Raw genomic sequence first — 21,338 nt, 5'->3', positions numbered from 1 at the left:
GTCAACCCCAAGGGGTGAAAAATGGGAGAAAAGGTCAGAGTGTGGGAAAAGGCACGAAGACCGAGGATAACTCCGGGGAAACAAATCTCAAGTGGTGGAAATCAAGAATGTGGCACCGAAATCGAGTTTTGTTCGGTTCAAAGTGTGTAAAACGAAGAGGGTTTCGCGAATCGAACGACGTAAAAAGCTCGGAAACAAGAGAAAAGCTCGGATTTAAGGTTAGGAAATCACCTAGAGAGAGAGAGGAATGTTTTTCGAGTTTGAAGGAGTGAGGAAATGGGGTTTGAGGCCCTATATTTAAAGACCCGAGATGAATGGACAAAACTGCCCCGAAATTGCCATTTTTGGCCGATCGGCCAAATTGTTAGCCGATCGGCTAAATATTTGGCCGATTATCTCTTTTTGTGGCCGATGGATGGCCGATGGCCTGCCCTTGTAATCGATGCACCTCCAATGTTCTTGTTTGGGTTAGTTGTGTTAATTGGTACCCTTATCTCTCAAGGAAGTGCAAGAAAATACACTTTTGAAGCTTAATCGACCTTCGTGTTGACCTTAAACTGTGTCTTCCGTGTGCGGCATTCGATATGCGCGAGGCGTATCCTTTTTCGTATCCTTTTGTATGTTACGAGATTCGAAAATCGCCTTGAATATGCCATATTACAATGTTTTGTCATGTTTGTAATAAGCGCGCTTGTTATATGTCTTTTCGCTCTTGCATTGAGCTTGCCTCGTCTCGTATTAAAGTTGCATCTCAACATCGCGAATAAAATGCCTCCGTCATGCTTGCATTGTTGTGCACATCTCTTTCGCATTGTTATGCACATCTATCTTGCGCTGTCACGCACTTTACTTGCATTGTTATGCACATCTAACTTGCGTTGTCACGCACGTTACTTGCATTGTTATGCACATCTATCTTGCGCTGTCACGCACGTTACTTGCATTGTTATGCACATCTATCTTGCGCTGTCACGCACGTTACTCGCATTGTTTTGCGCATCTATCTTGTGCTATCACATACTTTACTTGCATTGTTATGCACATATATCTTGCGCTATCACGCACTTTACTTGCATTGTTTTGCACCTCTTTAACCTGCGTTGTCATGCACTTTACTCGCATTGTTTTGCACATCTAACTTGCATTGTTTTGCACCTCTTTAACTTGCACTGTCACGCACGTTACTTGCATTGTTTTGCACCTCTTTAACTTGAAAAGTCATGCACGTTACTCGCATTGTTGTGCACCTCTCTAACTTGCGTTGTCACGCACGTTACTTGCATTGTTATTCACCTCTCTATTTTGCGTTGTCACGCACTGTACTTGCATTGTTTTGCACATCTATCCTGCGCTGTTATGCACGTTACTCGCATTGTTTTGCACCTCTTTAACTTAAAAAGTCACGCACGTTACTCGCATTGTTGTGCACCTCTCTAACTTGCGCTGTCATACACGTTACTTGCATTGTTATGCACCTCTCTATCTTGCGATGTCACACACATTATTCGCATTGCTTTGTACCTCTTTAACTTGCACTGTCACGCACGTTACTCGCATTATTGTGCACCTCTCTAACTTGCGCTGTGTAGATGTCCCTGAACGTCCCGAGAGAAATTCCGTTTTGTTCATTTGGGCTTACTACAGTTCGGACTCAATGTCACGGTCTTGTATCTAATCTCGCAGAGTGCAATGTAAGACCGATGAATCATCAAAGAGTCCAAATCCAAAAAATCGTTTTGAAAAACTGATTTTTAGAAAGAAGTGCCAAACATGGACTGCTTTGCCAGATACAGAGTCGTCACCTAAATATTTTATTTTGGGGGAATTTAGGAAACCCTGACTCGTGCCTAAGGCCACGTGTCCGTCATCACCAAAGTTGCCTCAGCTCGGGAACTTGGGTACGATTGGGGAAGGTCACTTCGTGAGCACTCCCGCTCGCCCAATAAAAGATCGGCCTCTACTAACCATGATATCGAGTTTTGAAAACATTATGTGCTCTTATTCTGGTTATTAGCCTAGAATTACTATGTGATGCACACAACAAACAAGTATAGACTGGATCATTTGAGTTGGAACAAAACATTTCATTTTTGTTTGTTTGAAAGATGGTTTGATGGTGCTACTCGCAAGTAGGCTAAGACGTGGATTTGCCACCCTCAAGTGGGCTTAAGAAAACATGATTTTGCCACTCTTAAGTGGGCTTAAAACTCTCAACTGGTGAATTGTTCCAATTCAAATAACCCAACCTTCACACACAGGCATTCAGGCAGTTATATCACATAAGCAAATAGCCTCATGGTAAGCATGCTATCATGGCAGTCACTCGCACGCATGCAAGGATGCTAAAGCATAAACACTTACCAAGTACTCCAAGCCAAAGAAAGAAGCTAATTAGAAATCTTGCATGAATCCTAACCATGCTGAAATGCCTAATGCAACACATACAAAAATGCAACTAAGATAGGCTCGGCTATTCTAAGATGGCATACGAGATACAACAATTGATACATGTATTCAACTTGGAATTGAAATACAATGCAGTTAGCATGATGCGCCGAGCCCGGTGTATGCAAAACAGATGAATGGATGCAAACATACAAGCATAAGGATGCTAATTTAAACGTGCCCTAAAACTAACCATCATAAGCTAGTAAATAAAAGGGAGAAAAACGTGGGGTTGGAAGACATACATCACACACACGCACACTTATTACAACATTGCCCTCCTGGGAGGGTCCGAATATATAATACACAACCGAATGAATAACGAATTACAACTAATTATTACACAACCCTAATTAATTAACAAATTAACTAAAATAAATAAGCTAGTATGCAAAACATATGAAATGGACTGTCTCAGCTCGGTCTTGAATGACAAGGAATGCATGCATGCTCGAGTCGCCTTGCCAGAAAATCCATCGCGATGCCCCGATTTGCCTCTGTTTGCAACTTGTCCCAGAACAATGTACAAAACTCCAGAGGGCTGAAACTCTACCATGCTGCAGGGATACTACCGACCAGTTTTTGCTGCTGGCTTCCGGTCTGCTGCAACAGAGAGCAAGAAAGGGGCATGGCAAAGTATTTTCAACATATGTGTGCATGACCATTCTCCCCATCATTGCACAAGCTCCATGGAGTGTAGTCCTCGATCCTCGTGCCACCAATCACGCATTTCGATGCATGATCGCCGAGGAGTCGGATTGCACGATTCCATGTAAATGAATGCACATATAAACACAGCAAGGCCTAAACTCCATCATGGGTAATCCGAAGTGTCGGTGACCGAGAATCAAGGCACGTTTCGTCACTTGGAGTACGAAACGTCCCTTGTTTCCCATGTTTGGACTAAACCCTACTCCAAACACAATGCAATACACATGGCATGTACAATACAACTAGCATGCAACCCTAAACGCAATGTAACCTAATCATACTAGCATGCGAGGGATGATATGCAAACATACAACTAGCATACACAATGCTATGAACTAAGAATGGCATACTCAATGCACATGAACTATATGGCATACACAATGCACATACGAAGATGGACATGCACGAAAACATGAACAAGGCATACACAATGCGATGATCAAACATGCGACAACATGGATATGGCATATGCAATGCAAGATGGACTTAAACTCAGATGGAAGGACCTCAGCCACATCCAAATCAGTGGCCAGACATGATGAAATTAAGGCAACAACACTTATGCAAACATACACAATACGAGGGACCAAACCTAAGGCACAAAGTGCAACTCTACTAAGGCATGGCAAGGGATTAAATATGGCATACAATCACACATTTTCCAGCTCTGAAATTTCATATAGAGTGGCTCCAAATCATGCAAACACCTCACACAATGCATGCAAGAAGCTTCAAAACTCAAAGCTGGGCACGGGCATTACACTACAAGAATGCATAGCAAGCATCATTCGACCAAGAGGCCTAAAAACAGAGCTAAGGTAGTCCAAAACATGCACAAAATCAGTTTAAGGCATGGCCAAAAAGTGCTAGAATCAAAGGCCAAAATAGCATGCAACGTAAGCTAGTAAAGAGGATTTGCACTACATGCATGTGAGGCAATCAAGAGGCCACTAAACCAGCAAAACTCAGAGGTATGACATGCCAAATAAAGCCTAAAAACTCACTGAAACATAGTCAATGCATGCAAGAATGACATGCTCCTTTGATAAGCTATAAAGAGGGTTGTTCTACACATGCAAGATGGACACCAAATATGGAAAAACAAGCTCTGGATAGAGCCTATGCAGGTCCTAAAACTCACCAAAAATGGCCTGAAACATGGCTCGAAAGCATGCAAATAAGGGCTCCTTTGTTAGGCCAAATATGTTAGGAAACAAAACAAGGGGAGAGAGGGTCACCCCTCTCTCATTTTGGAACTCAAACCAGCATGATAGCCACTGAAATGATTTTTAGTGGCTAGAAGGCCAAACAAAGGTCAATGCAAAGGCCCTAATGTATGGCTCAAAATAAGGCAAAATGAAGCATGCAAGGGGGTAGATGACCCCCAACAGAAAAATGATCTTAAACAAACATGTTAAGGACCTCAAAATAAGAATTTTTTCAGTTTACACCAAAGCTCAAAAATGCTTGCAAGTATGGATAAAAGATGGGAAAAAATAATGCTCAAAAGAGGGAATAGGGTGTTACCCTTGTAGCTCAGCAACTCCAGCAGCTTATGGACCAAAAATGCAGCTCCTTAGGACCTCTCAAGACCCTCCAAGAAGCTTAGGTTGGTGTTGGAGGTGTTAGGCTAAAAGGTAGTGAGCAAAGGGGCAAGAACTTAGCACTTTTGAACACCAAATATAGAGATACAAATGGAGAGATATATATTTGCCTTACCCAAAATCTGAACCTTTAACAAGGAAGAGGAGGGCCTCTCTTATAGAGATACAAGGCCAAAGCTTCTCAAAGAAGCTATAAACCAAGGCCAAAGATCCTCTATACACGTGTATAGAGGATGCAGTCTGTGCCTCCCAGCTGGCACAGCTGGAATCAACTCACTGAGACAGAACTGGAGGGAGTAGGCCGACTAGTTCAAGTGGTTGGCCAGCCAGTTCAAAAGGGTCAACTCAACAAAAAGTGGTCGGCAGCCCCATTTGGTGGTCTCCTAACTGAATGCAAGCTAGTGGTGTGGTGATAGACCAACAATTGTGGCCCAAAAACCAAGGAGACCAGCTTCTTGTCAAGAAAATCAGTCGGAGAAGAGAAAGGTGGTCTCCAAGGAGAAAAGGTGGTCTTCCACCCTTGTACCACCTTTCAAACAATGAAAATAGGGTCCATGCCAAAAATGATCTAAGACGGATGCAAAACGAGGGTTCGGGGGCCAAAACGCGCAACCGGGTGCCTCGAAAACTGACTGTTAAGCATCGAAAGTGGCGTGCGACCACGAAGGTGGCCTCTCGGGCCACAGTGTCCCTCTAGAGAGAGGAAACAAGGTGTGTGCCAAAAACCATGCCAAACGGAGAAAGTTAAGCGGTCTCGAACCGAGGCGCACGGCCGACGGCTCCGAAAATCGAAAACTGGTCTCCAAACAGGAACAGTGGCCTGAGACCACGAAAAGTAGCCTACGGCCATTGAGAGATGGTCTACAAGACCTCTCCCTCCCTTCGGGAAGAGAAAACAAGACCTGGTTTGCAAACCGAGGCAAAGCACAAAAGGGTCCCAAGGTTTGGGGGTAAGGCTCTCAGCCGAAACTCCGAAACCTCAGAACGAGCACAACATGCACCATCACCAAGCGCTCAATCGATGATGTCTGAGTCTTAAGGTCGGTCAAAAATAGGGTGTCTACAGTTGCCCCTCTTTGACGGAACTCAAAAGTCATAAGTGATGGGAGTGAATGTCAAAGCCCAGAGACGACCCATTTTTGACAAGGTCGAAGACTTAGACAAATAGGCGAGATAAACAAAGAGATGTGCCCGCAGACAAGGGCAAAAATGCAAAATATTATGCAAGAAGATTTTGATAATTGGACTTATACGCTACGCGAAGCCGGTTTGATAATTGGACTTATGCAATGCAATGCAATAGCTAGGAAGTGAAGGTACCTTACAGGGGCAATCGGCAATGACCTACCTTATGATGTTGGGGACCTTCCCCTTCTTCTCGGTTGAACCGTAGGTACTACTTTTCTTCCTGACTATGGTCGCAGCTTTCCCTATTCTCCAACAGGGTGACAGACTAGGTTGGTTTAGTATCCAGAATTGAGGCGCATACACATGCTATCTCAATCTATGGGGCTGCCATACAGATTTCAAGCCGAGGATATACCCCTGAGTATTTAAACCAGACTTTAGTCTCGGAAATCCCGAACCTTTGCGTTCTAGGCATGAGCCATTCAAACCCTAGTTTCCACCGTCTTAGTTGGTCTCCTAGGAACTCACCACAAACACAGGCAGGTGGCTATACCAAACCACTGAAAGTCGTTCGGGCATGACAAACACCAAAGGAATTGCACCTTTAGAGGATTTAAGGTCTCCTAGACCAGAGAGTGCACAAGATAGTGCGAATAAAGATGCAGGATTTAAGGTCTCCCAGACTAGAGAGTGCACAAGATAGTGTGATGCTATGCACTAAAAAGTGCAAGTGAGGTGTGTAAGAAAGCGCGAGCAATGCACTAACAAGTGCAGGTAAGGTGCGCAAGAAAGCGCGAACAATGCACTAATGAGTGCAGGTAAGGTGCGCAAGATAGCGCGATGCAATGCAAGAAAAATGCAATGGTGAATGCAAAGAGGAAAATACTCCAACCATGCTGGAATCATGAGAGGAGGAAACACAAACAATCAGGCGTGCATATGATGCAACCTAAGTCAAATTTTGAACACTCTGAAATCGCGTGAGGAAAGGAACACTCAAACCACACTGAAATCGTGAGAGGAGGTCCAAAACAAACTGCCCAGTGCGTCTACAATGCAACCTGAGATAAAACCCGCCCAGGCCCGCACATCAGGCGTCCTGAGATAAATTCCAAACACGCTGAAATCGCGTAAGGAACGGGACACTCTAACCACGCTGAAATCGTGAGAGAAGGTCCAACAACAAACCGTCCAGCGCGTCTACAATGCAACCTGAGATAAAACCCGCCCAGGCCCGCACATCAGGCGTCCTGAGATAAATTCCAAACATGCTGAAATTGCGTAAGGAACGGGACACTCTAACCACGTTGAAATCGTGAGAGGAGGTCTAACAACAAACCGCCCAGCGCGTCTACAACGCAACCTGAAATAAAACCCACCCAGGCCCGCACATCAGGCATTCTGAGATAAATTCCAAACACGCTGAAATCGCGTAAGGAACGGGACACTCTAACCACACTGAAATCGTGAGAGGAGGTCCAACAACAAACCGCCTAGCGCGTCTACAACGCAACCTGAGATAAAACCCGCCCAGGCCCGCACATTAGGCGTCCTGAGATAAATTTCAAACGCGCTGAAATCGCATAAGGATCGGGACACTCTAACCATGCTGAAATCGTGAGAGGAGGTTCAACAACCTGCCCAGCGTGTCTACTACGCAACCTAAGATAAAACCCGCCCAGGCCCGCACATCAGGCATCCTAAGATAAATTCCAAACACACTGAAATCGCGTAAGGAATGGGACACTCAAACCACGTTGAAATCATGAGAGGAGGTCCAATAACAAACCACCCGGTGTTACAACGCAACCTAAGATAAAACCCGCCCAGGCCCGCACATCAGGTGTCCTGAGATAAATTCCAAACACGCTGAAATCACGTAAGGAACGGGACACTCAAACCACATTGAAATCGTAAGAGGAGGTCCAACAACAAACCGCCCAGCGCGTCTACAATGTAACCTGAGATAAAACCCGCCCAGGCTCGCACATCAGGCGTCCTGAGATAAATTCCAAACACGCTGAAATCGCGTAAGGAACGGGACACTCTAACCACGCTGAAATCGTGAGAGGAGGTCTAACAACCCGCCCAGCGCGTCTACAACGCAACCTGAGATAAAACCCGCCCAGGCCCGCACATCAGGCGTCCTGAGATAAATACCAAACACGCTGAAATCGCGTAAGGAACGGGACACTCAAACCACGCTGAAATCGTGAGAGGAAGTCCAACAACCCGCCCAGATGCGTACACAACGCAACTTGAGATGAATTCCAAACACGCTGAAATTGTGTGAGGAAAAGAACACTCTAACCACGCTAAAATCGTGAGAAGAGGTCCGAAACAAACTATCAGGCACGTGCTCGGCGCAACCTGAGAAAGTCCTAGAGGACAACAACCCTAAACGCAGCTCGGCGTAAAAGAATAAATGGTACAAGATAACACAAGATGCAAATAAACGCAATAAGTGCGATGATACAGTACATGTTATAAGCAATGTAGAGCATGATGTTTAGGGAATGCAATAAATAGACAAAGTGGCACTTTAGAAAGCACCTCACGGAGTGAGTGGCGGTAAACCGCTCTACTCTGACGGAGATCCCCCCTTGTGTTCTTCGAACTCTTACCTTCAACTCATAGTACAAAGGTGCTGAAAACGCTGACAAAGGGTAACTTCAGCATGTAGAAACCAAAAATGCCATTTTCTTCTTGATCATATTCATAACTTTCGCTAGGAACTCATTGCAAACACAGCCAAGATGCCTCCGGCAGGGAATGGTACTCAGGAAGAGCACATCTGATTGCCATTCTGGCTTGAAATAGTGAAGCAATCAACATAATATTCTGTTCACTTTGAACACACAGCTCGTATCAGCACACTGCTCATTCTGAACACACAGCTCATAACATAGTATTCGGTTTATTCGGCATACAGCTCATACAAGACACTGCTCATTCTGAACATATGAGATGCAATGACGGAACTTGCAGAAGTTGAAACAAACTCAGATGCCCGACATTTTTTCTCTTTTCTTTTGCTTTGCAGCCCGGAACTTTCATGGCTTCAGATAGGTCCTGGTTTTACTATTCTGACATGACCTGGGTTGAACCCTGCAGTTTTATGAACAAAACAATCTTGTTTTGCACAAATGTTGAGAACGGCACAGCACTCCTGAGCACAAAACGATTCATTTTGAAATTGAGAAATGAGTTCTCAACCGAGTATTGAGCCTACAACTGACCACAGCTAAAATGACTCAACAATAGAAAACAAAAGGTAGAACAACCTAAACACAACTCAACAAAGGAAAAACAAGGTAAAACAACCTAAACACAACTCAACAAAGGAAAAACAAGGTAAAACAACCTAAACACATGTATTGACACTCAAACGACTCAAAACAAGAATCGAAACAAACAAAAACACACAAACACAACACTCAGTTGTGTTATAAAGGCAAGAGACCTCTCGGTGCACGAGGAGCCAGTTTCTCCGGGTATTGTTTTGCACCCTTTCTCACTTGTGATTCTCACATTACTCGGCCCTCAAGCTCTGTTTTTCTGAAAAAGCCCTTTTCCTCACTTTTTCTCTCAGCGCACATCTCTCTATTCTTCAATCTCTTATTTTTTATCCCTTCCCTAGGTGGTTGATGGATAAGCAGGAAGTTGTGGGCTCTTGCCCCTGGTATTCTAACATATTCTTGTTCTTGTTCACAACAATGAATTTCTCCCACAGAGGGGTTGCACTACAACTGGGTGTGTAGCAAATCTGCAGCTGACATCGGTTGACGATGCTCTACCGGGAGTTTGGACGTGATCAGATCTATCCAGATGAGGGAGTGGAATATCTTGATCCATTCCAGTTCGTGCATCGCACTTGGCTTGATACCTCGCTGCTTAGAGGATATGAGAGCATTCTGCCCTTTTGCGGTTAGCTTCAGTGGTACCCTTTTCCGGTAGGTATGAGTGCCCTTCTTGGCGAGTATGTTGGCAATGGGGAAAAGACAAAAAACCTGGCTCAACTGTGCCCCTAATTCATCATTTTGACCATTTTTTTGTTTTTAGCTTTCTACTAAAACAATTTTGACCAAAATGAGAGTTAGATTAACATGCTTGTTCGATTTTTTGATTTGAAATCATGCAAGTCAGGTTATGAGCACTGAAAAATTTCCTTTTTTGGGTCCAAGAAATGGTCCAGTTTTGAAAAAATAGAGAAATTGTCGAGAAAATTAGTCAACTTCATTAAAAATTCTCAAAACTGCTCAACGAGCGCAGAATTTACTCTTGAGATGCACAACCTCAAATCCAAAATAATGAAAAATTGCCCCTTATCTGAACGGCACTGCATGGCAACTGAAAGTTGCCCCTAGTCTGAATAGCACTGCAGCACTGCACGGCAATAGAAAGTTGCCCCTTGTCTGAACGGCACTGCATGGTAATTGAAAGTTGCCCTTAGTCTGAATAGTGCCGCAGCACTGCACGGCAACGGAAAGTTGCCCCTTGTTTGAACGGTACTGCATGGCAACTGAAAGTTGCCCTTAGTCTAAATAGCACCGCAGCACGTGGCAACCAGTCCTCACAGTGACAATTACAACCAAATTCTCAGATATAGAGAAGACAAAGATGACCAGAACCATCACATGGACACAGTGAAATTGGAAGTGTTTTACGACTGGACTTCAGAATGAAGTTGCCTACGTATCCTAAAGATGGGAATCAAGCCTTACGTAGTTCGGGGCTAAGATACATTCGGGTATTAACCTCTCCTTTTGCACTCTAACTTTTGCCAAGGCCGCCCTTTCTGGGTTTTCAACCTTTCGAGCTTTGTTCTTCTTTTCTTTTCAATTCTTTTCATTTCTTTTATTCTTTTTTCTTTTTCATCTTTTCTTTTCATTTTCTTCATTTTTCTTTTTTCTTTTTTTCATTCTTTGCATTTTTCTTTTTTTTTTGTTCTTTTTGTTCTTTTTCTTGCTCTAACTTTTGCCTGGGTCGCCCTTTCAGATTTTTGGCCCAGCGAGCCTCTCAAGGGTAAAAATATAGCTTTGTCCATGTCAAATGGTTTTGAGATCTCGAAGCCATCTAAATCCAGGAGAGTGGCTGTTGTTCGCTGATGATGTAGGAGTCCATCCAATAGGGGGCTGAATTGCCCCCAGTGTTGTGGATAGGAACTCGGTTGTCCTTCAGCAATATTTCTTTCTTTTCCTCCCTTCTGGGATTTGGCATTCTTGCCGATCTTCGTTAGCTTGAGAAATGCCCCAACTTTATACTGTTCGAGCGCATTTGACATTTTTGTTGCCCCTAGCTCGAGGGGTGCTCCTGATCTAGCTTAACAAGCTTCTTGATCTGACTTTCTTGCCCCTAGTTCATGGGTTGCTTCAAATCTGGCCACACAGGCCTCCTTTGTGGTTGACCGTTGAACATTTTAACTTCAAGTTCAAGGTTTGAAAGTTAAAGGGGTTGAGTCTCGAGACTGAGAGTGATCCTAGGCTACGCAATCTCAAGAGCGATTCCACACAGGTTTTCGCAGGACGGCGCAAAACATTTTTTGAAATCTTTTAAGAAAGTGACCAATCGCTCGTGCTGAAGACAATGCAGAACCAATCAGGATCAAGCTAGGATCCTTCTCAGTACTCACATTAACAAACACGATCTCATTCATTAAAGGCTTAGCATGCCTCTCTTTCTCTTAATTGATCAAATTTTTGCAAATCCCGAGGAATTCCTTCCTTTTTGTTTTCATCACAATGTTCAGAAGGTTTTGAAAAACTTAGGTCAATACAATGATTTTAAGGCACAGAAAAACAGGTAAAAAGCACTGCCATCTCATTTAGAACTTCTGGCACAACTGGCACAAGGCAGAAGCAAACACAAGAGTGTGAAAATCACTACTGTTTTATTCAGATCTATTGGCACCACTGGCTCTAAGGCAGCAACAGACTCAAAAGAAAGCGAAAAGACAAACACAAAACAAGTAAATGATGCCTGAGGTAACACCCCCGAAATCACCCGACTCTAACAAAAAAGGACTGACTCGATACAACAAGACAGACCCAACTGACTCAGCACAAAAAGACTAACTCTATACAACACAATAGAACTGACTCAATACCCAAGTCGGAAAGCACAAAAACTAGCATTTCGCAAATGCTCAAAACAGTGCGTGCCAAACTCCATATCCGGAGTAAGCTAAGCGCCATCCGCAGGTGGTTCATCCCTCGATCACATTATCACATTACCCCCCAAGTTCATTGATCCAGTGCCGATAGACTTTGCAGGGCCCGATGCGACGATGACCTCTTTATCAATCAGATCTTGTATTTTGTGGCGAAGACGAAAACACATGTCAGTGTCATGGCCGGCTTGTTGATGGAAGGAACAATACTTGGTAGCATCATGACTGGCTGGAAGACGACCAGGGAAAGGCTGAGGCTCAAGGGGTTTGAGATGGCCTTGTCCTATAAGGATTTGGAAAGCTTTGGACAAAGGCATATAGAGAGCATGGAAGACCTTCTGGCCTCGGGGTAGGTACTTCGAGGCTTGTGGATTTTTTGCTGGATGCACTAGCAAAGGGGTCGGCAGGTGTTGACTTGGTTTGCTGATCTCTTTTGAGCATGGGATTAGAGCTGAAAGGAACGTTTCTGGTACAAGGCCCTTCTTCCGGCTTGGCCCTTGATTCAGACTGCCCCCATCTTAAGTGGCAAAAGTATCATCCACAGTTTTTGCAACCACTGCAAGCACTTGCTGTTTGTTCAATCCTTCGGCTTTCAAAGCCTCAACGGCCCACAGAAGGTGTTCATGGGGATCAATGGCTACCCCTACCTTGTTCTTACCTCTTGCCTCCACTTTGCCAAGGGATTGGCCTTCTTCTAATACAACCCGTCCCAAGATTGGGGAGCCTTTTGTCATGAAACTCCTATCATGTGATGTGGTCGATGATGGAGCTAATGTCCTAGAGGCCAGATCTGTCACAGTTCTTTGAAGATCTTCAATCATTCTCATCAACTCAGAAGCAGTGGGTACACAGGTTTGAGATGATTGGAGTTCAGGTGAGCCCATCATGCATAAGTCCATGCTTTGCGGAATGAACACCTCAGGCTTGGGTAGATGGGCCGGGGTGATGTATATGCTGGGGTCGAAGGTGGACGGTAGTGTATGGATGAGGTTGAGGTGTGGAGGTGACGTGTCAGTACTAACCTGAGGTCCTTTGGGTGGAGCTAGGGTCTCTTCGTCAACAAGATCCTGAATCTTATGACGGAGGCGGATGCAATGGTTCGTATCATGACCGTGTTGTTGATGATAGGCACAGTATTTAGCTGGGTCATATCTTGGTGGAAGAGGATTTGGAAGGGGTTGGGGTTCTAGGAGTTCTAGGTGCCCTTCTTCTTGCAGCATTTTCAAAGCTTGAGAGAGACTCATGTAAAGAAGATGGAATTTTCAGGCTTGGGACCGATTTGAAGTGGCAGGTTTTTGGCCATTAAAGGAAGTGGTGATAGAGTCTACTTCTGAGCATTTTGCAGCTGTGCTACCATCAGTAGTAGCATTGGAACTGTGAACAACATTCTTCCGCAAAGGCTCATCATCTTCCACAAAGATTCCTTGTCTGATGGCATCCTCGATTTGAACCCCCATTTCATGAAGGGCTGGACAGGTAAACAGAGGTAGAATGACCATCTTTTACAGCAACTTGCCATGCAAATTCTGAACAATCATCTTGATTTGATCTTTGTCAAAAGGCCTTGTAGTCATCATTGAGGCCGTTGCTCTCCATCTCGTCATGAACTCTGAGAAACCCTCCTTTGGTTCTTGGCGGGTGACTTCGAGATCACGAGTTATGACCTCGATCTATGTGTTATAGGAGTATTGAGCAATAAAGGCCTCGGCCAGCCCTTTCCAGTTCCATTTCACAGAGTCTTCCAATTTCGCATACCAGATTGCGGCCATTCCAGACATGGTTCGGCCGAAGAGAGAAAACTTCTGGGCTGTGGTCAGACCCATTGGTCTCAGGATATCGAAAAACAGGTGGAGGTGCACCATTGGGTCTCTAGAGCCGTTGAAGCAGTCGATATACTACATTTTGAATCAATCCGGCAAAGTCACGGCCGAATCGGTGTACCCATCCTCAACATCCGGAATGGACTTCACGCCTTGAGACTTCTTGAACAGTTTTTCTAGCTTGCCCACTTTTATTGCTGTGGGGTCCACTTCGAACTCAAAGGGAGAATCCGGTAGGTTGGTGGGTGTGGGTGCCTTGGACAGCTGGGGTAGGATTGGGGACGGAGCTAGCCCCGTTGGGATGTCTGTATCTTCTTGGACATTTGCTATCTCCCCGAGTATTGGAACTCTTGGTGGGGAAGGAGCTGGGTGTGAAACAGATGCCCCAGTTTGTTGTTGTAGCCTGGCGATTAACTTTGCCTATTGGGCCACAACCTTGGCCTGACATGCGAAAAATTCTGCTTGGCGGGCAGCATCCTGCTGCATGGCTTGCATACTTTCCTGGAGTTGACGCATCATCTCTTCCATACCTGCCATAGAGTGTTGGTTTATCTGAACAACTGGTATATCTGTCCCTGCAGTAGAAACTAAGACCTCAGTCTGACTGTTCATTGGTGGGGTAGATAAGGGCCACTGATCTGGTAACTGCTAAACTGGTGATCTGTGCCTGACTGGCCGTTTTACCCTGCCTCTGGCAAAGGAACATTGATTTCCCTTGAACTGAATCTCTGACTTGACAAAGTCTATCAGCACAAGTCTGATGAACCTCGGGGGGTATTGGAGCCTTCTGAAGCTACGGTTCCAAGACTACCTTGCAAAAGAGAAAACAGGTAGCATCTCAGCCCAATTTCACTGGAATAGATGTGAGCATAGCTGAATGACTGCACTCTCTGCTGAATTCTGCCCAAAATTCTGCCTGTAAACTGATACCCTCAGGTAAAACTGAATCCCCCAAAATACTGATGCCCTCAGGCCTGATACCCAGACTGGCAAACTGATACATGCATTCCTTGTAGAGGCACACTCTAAAAGCACATAATAAGCAAATGAGAGCCAAAACACCCCTATAGTGGGGTAGGGTTTCCATGTCTTATTTTGTCAGGAGCTAGGGTTTCACTACACATGCAGCGGTTTCAAACAACCTACAATCGGGTAAACAACCTGTCCTAGTTTGGAATGGTCATTATGGATTCCGATATGCACTAGGTCGAATGGTCAAAAGGGTGCCCTGGTAAAAATTGGGATTTGTGTTCCCATCGTGGCAGAGCCCGTAACCGGTCAGCCTTATGGCACGCTTCTCAAAGCGAGCCTTCGGCAAACCGTTCAGGAATAGCAGACGGCAAACACTGTGTCCTAGGAGCACCAATGCACATGCAATGCAAAGAAACACATAAGTGTAGTCAAAACAAGATATCATAAGTTCGAGTCAAGTTCTCTAAATCCCCAGCAGAGTCGCCAGAAACTGTAGACGTCCCCGAACGTCCTAGGAGAAATCCCGTTTTGTTCATTTGGGCTTACTATAGTTCGGACTCAATGTTACGGTCTTGTATCTAATCTCGCAGAGTGCAATGCAAGACCGATGAATCATCAAAGGGTCCAAATCTGGCAAATCGTTTTGAAAAACTAATTTCTAGAAAGAAGAGCCAAACATGGACTGCTTTGCCAGATACAGAATCGCCACCTAAATATTTTATTTTGGGGGAATTTAGGAAACCCTGACTCGTGCCTAAGGCCACGTGTCCGTCATCACCAAAGTTGCCTCGGCTCGGGAACTTGGGTACTGTAAGACCATGAAATATCCTCTCACATGGATGGTGTGGAGATCCAACGAAGAGAAGAGCTTCACCCCTGTAGATCTGCAATGAGGAACACAGTCGGTGCCACCCAACCAGGGTTGCCGGCCGGGAGTACTCCGATGATGAAGTTAGTCCTCGAATCAGTAAATAGTATATATATCTATTAGAAGGGGTGTGTGTTTTGTGTAGAGAGAACAGACATACCTCTCACTTGGGATGCCCCCCTTTTATATAGATGGGGGGGTGTGATATTTGTTTGGGCTGGACCCATTGTGGGCTTTATTTGGGTTAGGCCCAATAAGCTAGTACCTATATTTTTCTGGCTCCCACAATTGCCCCAAAACTTTTATTGTCTTCGGTAGAAGGAATGAGAGTTTTTATTGCCGAGTTATACTGTTCAAATAGATGTTAGGTCATTTGACAAAGAATACATTTGATAAATGAATAAAATATATGAATGAATGACTGCATATATGTTTAAATGTATGTGTAAATATACGTATGTCTTGAATGTATGTATAAATATATGTATGTCTTGAATGTATGTATAAATGTATGTAAGGGGTGAGCTAAAACCCAGAAAGGAATACAAATAAATCATAATGATAGGCCGCAGTATTCTAACCCCCGGGCATAGGTGTAGGCCACAGTATTCTAACCCCCGGGCATGGATGTAGGCTGCAGCATTCTAACCCCCAGGCATGGGTGTAGGCCACGGTATTATAACCCCCGGGCATGGGTGTCGTATTTTGTCAAGTGTGAAGATTGCTTTCAAATATGGACTTTCATGCCGAGCTAGAAATATTTCTGTAAGACGAACACGGAAATGATTACCTGAACCGAATAAGATAGATTAAATAAGGTAGATATATCAGTCAAAAATTGGACCATGGTATTATTACCCCCGGGTGAGGGTGTAGACCTGCGGTATTATAACCCCAGTCAAGGGTGTAGGCCTTTGCTAACGGGGCTTTGTGCTGAGTGCGAAGGTTGCGCTGTACTCTGAGACTTTTGTTGATTTTAAATGGCAACTAAGTGCCAATATGGCAAGGACTTTGAATAATGTATCCTGTACCGAATAAGGTGGATGTGTTAATCACCAATAATATTGCTCCGCTTGTATGGAATTGCCAAGTAGATATTGGGCCAACTATTTAATTGCCGAGTTGCTCGATTTGCGTTTAGTCCAAGGTAGACTTGCCCCATTGCTTTCGAATGCCAGGTGTTAGTCGGAAGGAATGTAGATTCCCATTGCCCTATGTTGCAGGGAAGATTCGGCTTTGGTAAAATGACGGCGAGTAAAAATATGCAAACTGCTGACTGCCAAGTGTGTGATGTATTGCCCTAAAACGGGTGCTTGCTTGAAGCTGTGTGAAAATGAGCGGAAGTTTGTAACTCAAGTAAATGTCGTTGTAATGTTTGTACCAAGTTGGCCGAGTATGCATGCATATCAAAGGTGCCGAGATGATGATCGGCTGATGTGCCCCAATTGGAAAGCGGAAAATTGACTGATGTCCCAGCGGGCAAATGTTTTGCCAAATAATGTTGTTAGGCGAATAAAGTTGCCGAATACTGTGGCCAATGTTGCTGCATAAAGTTTGACAATGCATAAGGTTGACAAATAATGTTGCTTAGCCGAATAGAGTTGATGTACGGCCGAATAATGATCATGCATAATGTTGCATTAATAATGGTCGAATAATCTTGTCGGGTAAAGTTGATGCACTGCCGAGTAACTAGTGTCAAAACATCGGTGTATCGTTTGTCGGCGGTGTGTCGGCATTCGTTCGGAGTTAGGTTTGCTAAGAACTTGGTTGGCAATGGTTGCCAATTTAGTGAAGTTGAGCTTCTTGTCCAAGGTATATTTGCCCCATTGCTTTTGAATAAGATTTGTTATTCGGAAGGAATAAAATTGACTTTGGCCAAGAAGCCGAGACATTATGAAGTCGTGCCCCTGTTCGGTATCGTGGAAAAATCATTATGATGCTGAGACAAAGTAGGGTGCTTGGTCATATCGGAATGAAATCTGAAATTTATTTGTATTTTTATTTATTTATTTAATATATATATTCATATTTATTTTGAGCAGAATTTGTAAATTCTGACTGTACGGATGGACCCAGAATGCGTCAGATAGCTGGAAAGGACTATTGGATCGCTGTGATCAGACTCCTGATGGCATAATTATAGCCAAAATGGATCTAACGACTCAAATTAACAGGGTGTAATGCAACCGCGAAGCACATGATAATTTCTTTATATCTTGCTGGATCATCTTCCTCAGAGAAAGAAATTATTTTCTGGGCAAACTTTGAGCGGCCCGTACGGCTTCGTTTGAGCTCCGATTTTGACGCGATTTGTTGCGTTGGACTCGTCTCAATGAGTACTTCACGTTGGTATGGGCAAAACTTGAGTTTGATAGGTTTGAAAATTTCAGTTGTCGAAAAATGTGAGCCGTATCGCAATTTTCAGTGAACTTTAGTTACTTCTTGGCTGCTTGGGTTGGTGGGTTTGGACTCCTTGATTTGACGCGAATCCTTTTGAATATTCAGATGTTGATTTCGGCAAGCCGAGATGCTAGTTCTATGCCGAGATAATAAGCATGGGATTTTTGTCGAAAAGGTAGGCAAGTTAATAACTGTTCATAATTATAGTTTTGTGCAGAGGATGTTCAATGCTATGGAGCATGTTACCGCGTGTGGCCAAGTAGTCTTGCCGAGTAATCAATGAGCTGAATAATGTTAGCCGATTTTTCGAGATGTTTGTGCCGAAGAAGTTGTGAATTTACAGTTGATGTTGAATATATAAGCCGAATAAATCGCCAAAGTAGCTTTGGAGCTTTGCCGAGCAATTGCCTATGAGTATTACCAAGTAACATGTCCATACTGAGCGCCAAAATAATGTGCCGAATAATAAATGTTATGAGTGTAATTTTTGCTGAATAAGTTATGAGCCGAGTTGATCATATGCAACCAGCATTCATAATGCCGATAAATTCTATTGCCGAATAAGTTGACATATAACGTTGTGAGCCGAATAACGTAGATAATAGGGCGGGATTGTCCGATGTGGTGACGTATGGGCGGCTGAGTAGTCTTGTGGCCGAATTAATTGTAGATATAAGTTGGTTTGTTGGTTTCCGTATATCCATAGTTGTGATAGCCGAATGTAAAAGAAATTCAAGTTGAGGTGACTGATCGGTGAAGATGGATGATCATGGACTAGCTCGAGGAGCCTGCTATTAAAATTGCACATTGATCGAACACGATCTGATCGGTGAACTATCATTTAACGTCCCCGATTTGCCAGTTGATTGATCCCAAGCTAAAACTCGAAATTCACAAAATTGGACCTCAAAAATGGATTCTACACAGCAAAAAACTAGAGGGTAAGCGCCCTCGAAATTATTGGACCATCCGATTAACTAGAATGTGATAAGATGCAACGGAGCACATTGTGCCAAGAAGCGCATGATAAATTCTTATTTCATCACCTTCATTCTGCATGTCGTGGAAGGCAGAGTTCCAGTTTTGAGCTCGTGACTTTGACGCTTTGTATCTCCTTCGTTTTAAGTCTGATTTTGACGCTGTTTTTTGCGTTGGACTCGTCTTAAAGAGTACTTCACATTGGTATGGTCAAAATTGGGTTTTGAAAATGCTGAAAATTGCAGTTTGTTGAAATTATGGGCTGTTGCGCAATTATCGGCAAGTGTCGGTCAATTTTTTGCTCCTCTGGTTAGTGGCTTCGGGCTCCTTAAGTCGACGCGAATCCTCTGGTATTGTTAGATGTGGATTTCGGCAAGCCGAGATGCTAGTTTCATGTCGAGATAGTAGTGCCGAGATTTTGGAGCCGAATGATTTGCTGAATTTACGGAGTTTGACAAGCAATGTTGCCAAATAATCAATGTTGCGGAGTAATGCTTCCGAATTCTTGCCGAGCTGGGCTGGTTCATTTGGATGTTTTGGAACATTTAGTCAGCATTCTTCGCTTCAGTGTCGGCAACGAATATTATTTGGGTTTGCCGAAAACTTGAGCAGTGATTCCTCTTAGCTTTGCCGAATAATATTTCTTTATACCTGCAAAAATTTATACAAGTAGAAAGAGAGAGAGCATACGAATGTACGGTGGCGGCTTAATAAAATTCCTAGCAACACAAATTCCTAGTAATACTTTGGTCTTTTTATTTTTGCAACGTGGTTGATTGGCTATTTGATGTTGCCGAATAATTTAATTGGAGTGCTAGCGCCGAACTTCGAAGGCAGAGATGAACTGGCAAGTTGATGGGCCCATGGTGGCGCTGAGTAAATAATACCATCATTTTTAGAAAACTCGATGTCGAGGTGATGAAAATTTGGGTTTGGTTTGAAGTATGAGTCGGCCCTTATAATTCCGTCAACGCCGAACTTGTTGCATTCAACGAAGTGGAGGGGCACGATCTTGATGGGTAATTTCTTGGTGCTTTACTTGGCCAAAAACCTTGCTAATAGATGAAATAAAGACCCACTGTAATCATGAAGGTTCGCCGCGGCTAGACTGGGTTGGAGAGATGTTGAGTTGTGTCGTAACGATGGGTAACTTGAGGAGTGTAGTGATATCGAGAAAGGTGGAAGAGTTGCCGAACATGGTTTGCTAAACAACCTTTGTTGGAATACTTGTGATTCTAGTGTCAACCCGGCTGTCGGCAAGACTTCTTTACGCATGCAACTTGTTCAGTTTTGCCGAGATTTTGGTCAGCATCAAAATGAGTCATTCGTGACAAATGAATTCTTATGTAAATATATATATAGAGAGAGAGATTGCCTCAGACTAGCACAAATTATGAAGTAAAAACCTTAAAAATTGTTTTATAATAACTCATGGCCCCGTTTATGTTAGTTTCGTCTAGAGAAAGAAAAAGTGAAAAAGTGAAGACCAATTTTGTTTTTAACATAGGTACACAGCTAAGTTAACAATCAACTACAAGGTAAGTGTTGAGAAACAAAGAATAAATAGATAAATGACAGACTACATATGAATTTGGCCGAGCAGTCCCATTTGTAATGCCGAAAAGATGTTGTCACCAAGAAAAGTATGAAATCCATTTTTAGAGACTGAAAATGTAAAAGCAGATCCACATAATATGTGCCGACTACTCTTCTCAGAATGTCGAGATAGATATTAAACAAATGTTTGGACCAAATCTATGAGCATAAATTCAGAAAATGAGATTTAGAATAACAAGAGAGTTGACAAACAACCCAATAAAGAGTTACTGTTGCTGAGTTGGTTGATAGACAAGCCAAATAAAGTGCCAAATTTAAATGAGGCTTTCTGCTTTAACAGTTTACTCCGATCTCATTTCGATCCCGCTGAGAAGATAGTGGTGCCGAATATCTTGATTAGTAAACTTTTAGAGAGAGAAAGTAAAGACCCAACTGTGGATTCCATAACAATTGCTAATATAGACATATGTATATCTCAAGAATTAATTATAAAATAAACTCCTTTGAGGCGAAAACTAAATAAACAATCCTGGGGTGGATTTGGCTGAGCAACCTTTTTGATAATGCCGAAAAGAAGCTCTTATAGTAACATAATCTGAAACCCATTTTTAGAGAGAGAAAATGAAGATGCCAAAGTAAATCCAAGAGCACTATTTTATTATAACACTTTTCATCAAGATTTA

Source organism: Camellia sinensis, chromosome 1 (assembly GCF_055761805.1).
Source record: "Camellia sinensis isolate YWXY chromosome 1, ASM5576180v1, whole genome shotgun sequence".
Taxonomy (NCBI): Eukaryota; Viridiplantae; Streptophyta; class Magnoliopsida; order Ericales; family Theaceae; genus Camellia; species Camellia sinensis.
This window is presented reverse-complemented; position numbering follows the sequence as displayed.